Source organism: Carya illinoinensis, chromosome 10 (genome assembly GCF_018687715.1).
Source record: "Carya illinoinensis cultivar Pawnee chromosome 10, C.illinoinensisPawnee_v1, whole genome shotgun sequence".
Lineage (NCBI taxonomy): Eukaryota > Viridiplantae > Streptophyta > Magnoliopsida > Fagales > Juglandaceae > Carya > Carya illinoinensis.
Genome location: NC_056761.1, coordinates 36,743,081 through 36,751,517, shown reverse-complemented (window position 1 = coordinate 36,751,517; position 8,437 = coordinate 36,743,081).

Below are 8,437 nucleotides of genomic sequence, written 5' to 3'. Positions count from 1 at the left end.
CGGTTTCAAAGCTCATTGGTTTCCATCACTTACACAGTTTTCTCGACATTAATCTCCACTTACTAACTCAATCAAGGGGTTAATAAAATAAAGTATGCAAAATAAAAGCTCAGAGTAACTATGCCAAAACCTAAAATAAAGTACTCTCACTAAGCTTCCACCAACGTTAATTTAGCACTCGGCTGATGGAATCCTTGATTAATTCAAGGTTCTGTTGTGCCTTCTATTTACAGCAGAGCAAGAGATTTCATTAGATTTTCTTCTCTAGAATTTAATTTTAGACCAAGTGAGGTAAATAATTGAAACTACAGAAAATCCAGCAAGCGATGGAGAGCAATGGAGAGTTTCACCGCAACCCAAGCTTTTAAATTTAGCCAATCATCTTTATCAAAAGCTAGCAAAAGGCTATGCAAAACCTTAAGAAAAATCTCCGAAATGCCGTCTGAACCAAAATAGGGAAAAAAATGACAAGTAAAATGAAATGAAAAAACCAAATGCCCACAATTGAAGGTTTCTCTTCCTTTTATACTTAGGGGAGGTTTGGGGGTAGAGATGAGAATTTTGAGTTTGAGATGAGAGTTTAAAATATTATTTTTAGTAATATTATTGTTTTGAAATTTGAAAAAATTGTATTGAAATTTGAAAAAGTTGAATTGTTTATTATATTTTGTGTGGGGATTTGGGAAATGTGTAATGATGAGATGAGAATTTTGAGATGAGAATTAGAATCCTCTCTCCTTGCCACGGATCGCAGCTTTTCCATCGTACATAACCGCCCCATTTCTCTGCTTCTCGTGGTCCCCAAATCCCTCAAGAGTATTAGCATGTGTCAATCGGGTTAGGTGATGCTTCCTGTGGCTTTCTCCAGGTTTAATTTCTTCTCATAGGTTTAAGTTGTGGGCTTGAATTACTTTATGGCCTTACAAATCTCGAGCATCCTCAGTTGGCTTCACTCCTATATTGGGCCATAGCTCATGTAAGTTATCAGCTAGCCCATTTAATTGATAAAAGTAATACTCAGACCATACACATGAAAGTTTAATGCTTTAAGGTGTAAATGGTCATTTCCCAGGTTAGGAAGAGCTAATGCATATTGTTTGGTTAATACTCTTAATTTAACAGATAAAATTCACTAATTCCACTATGTTAAGAGTATTAAAAACAACATATTTATCCATTTATCAGTCACATTATTATTAAGTTACATATATTTTTTTTCTCTCCTTTTCTCTTATCTCCCATTCTCTCTGTGCCTCTCCCCTCCTCTCCATACCTTGCCTCGGTTGCCTCTCACCAACATCGCTGTCTCATCTTCCTCGCCCCTCGCCAACATAGTTGCAGCACCCCTTACTTTCCTCACCACTCGCCAAAGTCTCCCTTCGCCCTCGTCTCCATCATCGTTATCGTTGCTACTGCACCATCATCGTTGCCTTCTTCTCAATCGGGTTAAAGGAATTCTACACATTGATATGTGCCACATGTCTTTTTTTTTCCCTCTCTTTCTCTCCTCTTTCCCATGCCTCTCCCCTCTTTTTTTTTCTCTCTCTTTCTTTTCTCTCCCTCCCCATGCGTCTCCCCTCCCTCCCCCCACCCCCCCCAACTTTCTCAACCCCCTCAGCACGAGGAGGGGTCTTTAAATAACACTACAGCCATATATAAATTCAAATTATACCATATAAATAATATGTAGTAAAGATTTCTTTAAATAACACTACAGCCATATATAAATTCAAATTATACCATATAAATAATATGTAGTAAAGATTTCTTTAAATAACACTACAGCGACTCTTTGGCATGAGTACCACGTTGGTTGATTTTAAATTTGCATTCGTGCCGCATTACTTGCGTCAAGCATCAACCGGTATAACTATGAAAATTGTTGAAAGATCAAGAACTTCAAACAGTCCAAAAAGGAAACTGAACAATCACACAAATGGAAAAGAGGTGCTTCTATATTTTATAAAGATGTTCTCTAATTTATCATTTCTACTAGATTTGATGTTTCTAATCTTATTATTCAAATATACTAATCTTATAATATAAAATTAATATAACATTTTATATAAGTTAGACACTACTTATATTAATATAATTAGACACTAATTATACTATTTTAGACTTTTAGTTTATTCAAATTTATTAATCTCACTAATAAGTTAGATACTATTTATACTCTACCAATATAATTGAACATTAATGAATTAGTAATGTTAATAATAAATACTAAATTCTATCACTACAACAAAAATCATTTTTTGAGACGAAATTACTTTGGGACGAATTGGAAATCGTCCCAAAAAGTGAGATTTTGGAACGAAATTTGAATTTCATTCCAAAATAACGACGGTTATGCCAGACCGTTCGAACGATATTCTTAGGGATGAAATTTTTTGTTCCAAATAAGTTAACCGTTCGACCGTTAATGATTAACCCTTCGAACGTTTAATTTTTACCGTTTGAACGTAATATTGGCGCGGTAGGCAAAATTATTTTGGAGGGAAATTGACAAACCGTTCGAACGGTCAATTATAAACGTTCGAACGTTGCATATTCACCGTTCAAACGTTATTTGAATCGGGCGAACGGTGACAGGGTTTTAATTTTTTAAGTTTTTTGCCAAATTATATTTAGATTAACTAGTAATTATAAAAAAATTGGTTAATTAAATAATACGAATAATCTAAATTAAGAATTAGTTTAGAAAATATAAAACAATACTATTTCATACTTAAATACTGAATTTACAAAACACAAAATATTGTCCATACAAAAAACAGGAAATAAATAAATAAAATATATCATAAAGTAATTAAGACCCCAAGTCTTTGCACACTTCCTCGACTGCAGCTATACGTTCCTCTATTTGTGTCAGTCGAGTACTAATGGTGACCTGAGTCGCAGACATGGCAGCAAACTCTGTACGAAGCTCAGACACAGCAGAATGGATCTCCATACGCACTGCATCGATCACTGCTGATGTCTGCTCGCTGATCGCTGCACTCACTATCTCAGCCATCTCCTCACGAGTAACACTGTGGACTGATGCCTCGGCCCGTGCAGATGTCTCAACAGCTGCAGCTGAGACTGCATGATCTCCCGGCTGTGCATCTCTGTGAGGATCAACTGGTTTTGGAACATGTGCACGAAAACGCAGTCTCGAGTGTCCCGTGCTGCGTGAGAGGGTGGTGCTGTTTATCGGTCCCATCGGCTCTCGTTTACGCTCAGCAACATCTGGCACAACACCAGCACATAGTAGATATCGGGTGATCAGGACTCCGAATGGTAGTATATCCATCGAAATGTACCGAGATTCTGATCGAATCTTATCGAATATATACCCCACCAAGTCGATAGGAATGCCACGAGCGACCCGTATCATAAATTTCGTCCGATCAATGCCAATTTCTGTCTTTTGCTGCCGAGGGTCAATGTTATTGGCAATTATCAAATTTAATATCTTAAAGAAAGAAGATAAATCTGCCTGTTTGATGCTCTTCGTCCCGTCATACGGTGGAGCATCTGGACCGACAACCAAATCCCTCACCTCGTGATCAGCAAGGGTATCGACCTCATCAGTATAAACTGATGCCTCCTCCTCAGCTGTCTCCGCCTCAACTGAAGGATCAGACTCTCTAGGCACCACATTCGGATATGCATCTGGCAGCCTAAGAATACCGAGATGCTCAGCAAGTCCATCTCGTGAAAATACAACGGGTACTTCTCGGACAGTGATACTGTAGGCCCCAGAATCATCTGCGCTGGCACTGCCGAGTTCTCTATAGAACTCAGCAACAATGTCAATGTAGGAGACTGGCTCCCATGCTTCCTCCCGTTCATCCAAGATAGGTCCCCAACCACGATCACTGAATATTGAGGGCAATGAATGACCCTCCCAGAGAAGACTCTGGAAATCAAAAATCTTCACTGGTCGCTCCAGTGAAACTGTCCTCTCCCGAACTGGACCACTACTACTCTCACCAAGATTGCGTCGCTTACGTGCCGGTCTAGAAGTAGATATTATAATCAACCTGAAATTTATAATTACAAACTAGATATATAACATTAACAAGAAAAATACAATAAAGAACTATTTACAGTAGTTTGAAACAAACAGCAATTTAATAATATTTGATATTATGAACAACATTATCAACAATAAATATATTTCTCAATATCAATATTAATAATATAAATATAATATTAAAAAACCGTTTGAACGATTCCTGTAACGGTCGAACGGTTACAGACAAACCGTTCGACCGTTATGTTATATCGTTCGAACGCTACTCATAGCGTTCGAACGATCGGGATTCCAGGCCGAGTCGACTCGGCCATTGAAATCCATAAAATCCTTCGATTCCCTAGATTTTACACCAAAATAAATGCAATAGAAACCTAAATAAACGTTCCTAACATGGATTTATGCAAATCTACCGATTATTTTAATGTATAAATCGGTTTACCCTAACTTAAACAATTAATCTATCAAAAACCTAAATCTAAACGATAAAATGCTTTAAAAATGAAAAATATCGGTAGTTAGAGGTAGAGGCTTTGAGTGGGCATTGTTGACGGCGGCGAAAACAGCGTTCAACGGCGGAAATCGATGGTTTGGAGGCTTAGAACGGAGGAAATGGAGACGTAAACCTCCGTGAAAGTGACGTCGGGGGCCTTATATATGCAGTACCGTTCGAACGGTAAATTAATACCATTCAAACGTATTAACTGAATATTAATACTCATCCCTAATTAATCCATATTTCATGATAATAAATATTATTTAAATGCAATATTCGGTATTAATTATATTAAATATAATAATTAATTTAATTATAATATATTTTAACTGTTAAATATATTAAATGTAATATATTTAATGCACTTATATATTATTAAACACTATGTATTATATTTATAATTTTTTATATATATAGTATATATTATATTATATTTAATTAAAATATATTATACCATTGAATATTATAATATTCATATAGTATAAGTTATATTATATAGTATAATTAATATAATATAGACTACTATATACATGAAACTATGTTCATGTATTTATATAACATATATATTATATGTGATATTAACTAATATCACATATATATACTAGTATAGATGACATTATATATATTAATAGTAGATATCCTATTATTAAATAATATTATAATAATAATATAATATAATAAACATTATATATATGCATGTGATACATATAACCCTATGCTATGATACCATATATATGTTATATATAATAGGTTAATATATATACTTGACTATAATACTAGATGTAATATGAGATTTTATACTATATATGTTACTAAACTATATAATATATGTTTGATTATATATTATATAGTTATATTACTATGTCTCTAAACTATAGTATATTTACAAGTTATTATATTTAAATGTATAGTACAAAAAAAATACAATAAGCAACAATATAATTTGACGTTTGAACGGTTTAATATAACCGTTCAAACGTATAAGAAAACGTTCGAATGTATGTTTTCACGTTCGAACGTTAAATTAGCAGGGGAAATTTTTCCCGCTAATCAATTTGACGTTCGAACGTTCATTAAACAACCATTCGAAGGTAAATGTTCTACATTTATACGACAGAACCTCACAATCTCGCACTCGTTCCAGTCGACTTCCAGTAGCTCCCGCGCTCATTTTCTTCCAACCAACGCCATTATTCTTCAATCTAGCCCTCAAATATTACTAACTTCTATCAATCTCTTATATTTTCGGATTAAGAGGTTGTTTTTACCGTTTGGTGAAGAGTTTTTACCGTTTGGTGGATTTTCCGCTTTATCTCTCCAAATCAGGTATTCTCCTTAAATATATTCTCATTTTAGTTTTTATATAAGTGTTTTCGTTTGCTATAATGAGTTCGTCATATAGTTTGCTGTCTTTTGATGTAATTTAGACTGTAAATGTTGGGGTTTTCGGAGGTTGAAGATGAGTGATATCTGGAAGTAATCCGTTTGAACGGTTTTCGTGTTTCATTCGAACGTATGTCCTTAGATCGAACGGTGACTAGCACCGTTTGAACGTTATGTTGGTCAGTGTTAAAATAATTAACATTTTAAATGCAGGAATTGAATTAAAAATTAATTATTTATAATCTACATTTAATAATACTTAAATACTTAAAAGATTAAAATAATCAAATGAGAATGAATTAAATTACAAATCATCTAAAATTTAATAATACTTAATTATTTATGATGTTGAATTATTCAACTATAGGTTAATACAAATAGTTTTGTTTTAATAACACAAAAATACTTAATCTTTGAATTAATAAAATGAATTTTAAATAAAATACAAATAATCTGGATTTAATAATACTTAAATACTTAAAAGTTAAAAGTAATCAAATGAATTTGAATTAAAATATAAATTCCGAATTATAATTAATAAAATGAATGTTAATTACAATACAAATAGTTATAATTAATAAAATATTTTGAAAAATATAAAACAACTATCTATTTATTTAATAATATAAATACTTAATTAACATATGTTGCATTGTTTGTTTGATACATGTTAAATATTGGCATATCTTATATTGCTTGTTCATCAAAATTAGCCTTAGACCCGTTCGAGAGTTATCAATCCGCCTTAATTGAAAGATTGATAACTCTTGAATTGTCCAGAGTGGACAGTTTGGAATTGTAAGATCATTCTCGCAAACTATCGATCTATATCTGTTATATCTCCAGCATTAAGATTTTGGCAGATTTATCCCTTGTTCTCCGGATATGCCGTTTCGGTGATGTTGTATCGACGATTAACAAGTCGGTGCACACAACCAGATGAGCATATTTGGAGAATTATGGGGAGATGCTGCCAAAATTTTGTTGGGCGTGACAAATTATAGAGGATAGGTTTGCGACTATGATCTTACAATTCCGAATGGGATAGGACCAACTACCCGGTGTAAGGTGGCATACTCCTTGATTGATACATGATACATGCTTGTTTGTTGATGCACACGTGATTGTTTATAATGAAGATAGTCAGCATGGATAAGAGTTGGATGCGAGTTAGCGATCGTTTGGGTCAGAATTACAACGTATATGCTGAAGGTGTTAAGAAATTCTTAGAGTTTGCATTGGGTACATGTGATAGTGATGGACGTATTAGATGCCCATGTAAAGAATGCAGGAATTTGCGCTCTCATAAAATAGACTTGGTCAGAGAGCATCTGTTTGTGAAAGGTATTGACAAGGGATATACTGATTGGGTCTTACACGGGGAACCATATCCAACTTCATTCGATGCTCCACGTGAAGAAGAAGAGATCGATGAAGATGTACAACCAGATGTTGTTGGAGATGAGTATGATGAGGATATGGAAGAAATGTTAGGTGACATCGGTGCGGGAATGTTTATGAATGAAGGTGGCACGGACACATCAAGTTCAAATGATGGGGGTCATAATACTTTTGCACAATTGTGGAATGAGTCACAACGTGAGCTATATCTAGGATGCAGAAGACACAGTAAGTTGTCATTTACCGTAAGACTGCTTCACATAAAATCAATGTGCCGATTATCAAGTAATGCTGTCAATATGTTACTCGAGTTGTTTAAGGAGGCACTGCCATTAGATAATACACTTCCTCGTAACTTCTATGAAGCAAAAAAATTGAAACGAGGACTTGGATTTAATTACAACGTAATACATGCATGTAAGAATGACTATATATTATTTTGGCAAGAGAATGAGCAGTTGAACGAATGTCCCATATGCCACGAATCAAGATGGACATCTGACAAACAAAATGTGCCGCAAAAGGTAGTACGCCACTTTCCATTGACACCTAGATTACAACGATTATATATGTCACGTGCAACGGCTGCAGACATGATATGGCACTCATCAGCCAGAGTTAGAAACAATGATATTTTATCACATCCTGCTGACTCTCAGGTGTGGAAGGAATTTGATAAGGAGCACGCATGGTTTGCAAAAGAACCACGTAATGTGAGACTTGGGTTGGCAACAGATGAATTTAATCTGTTTGGAAATAAGAGTACTAGTCACAGTACTTGGCCAGTCGTACTTATGCTGTATAATCTACCACCGTGGAAGTGTATGAAAGATCCATATTTCATGATGAGTTTGCTCATTCCAGGTCTGAGATCACCGGGAAATGATATAGACATACACTTACATCCATTGATTGCAGAATTGAAAGATTTGTGGGAGAATAGGGTTGTCACATTTGATTCATCAATAGGCAAGTCGTTCAAGATGCATGCTGCCGTTTTATGGACAATAAATGATTTTCCAGCATATGGAAACTTGTCAGGTTGGAGTACTAAGGGGAAAATGGCATGTCCAACTTGTAACAAACATACTAAATCTGAATGGCTCACTTACGGGAGGAAATTATGTTTCATG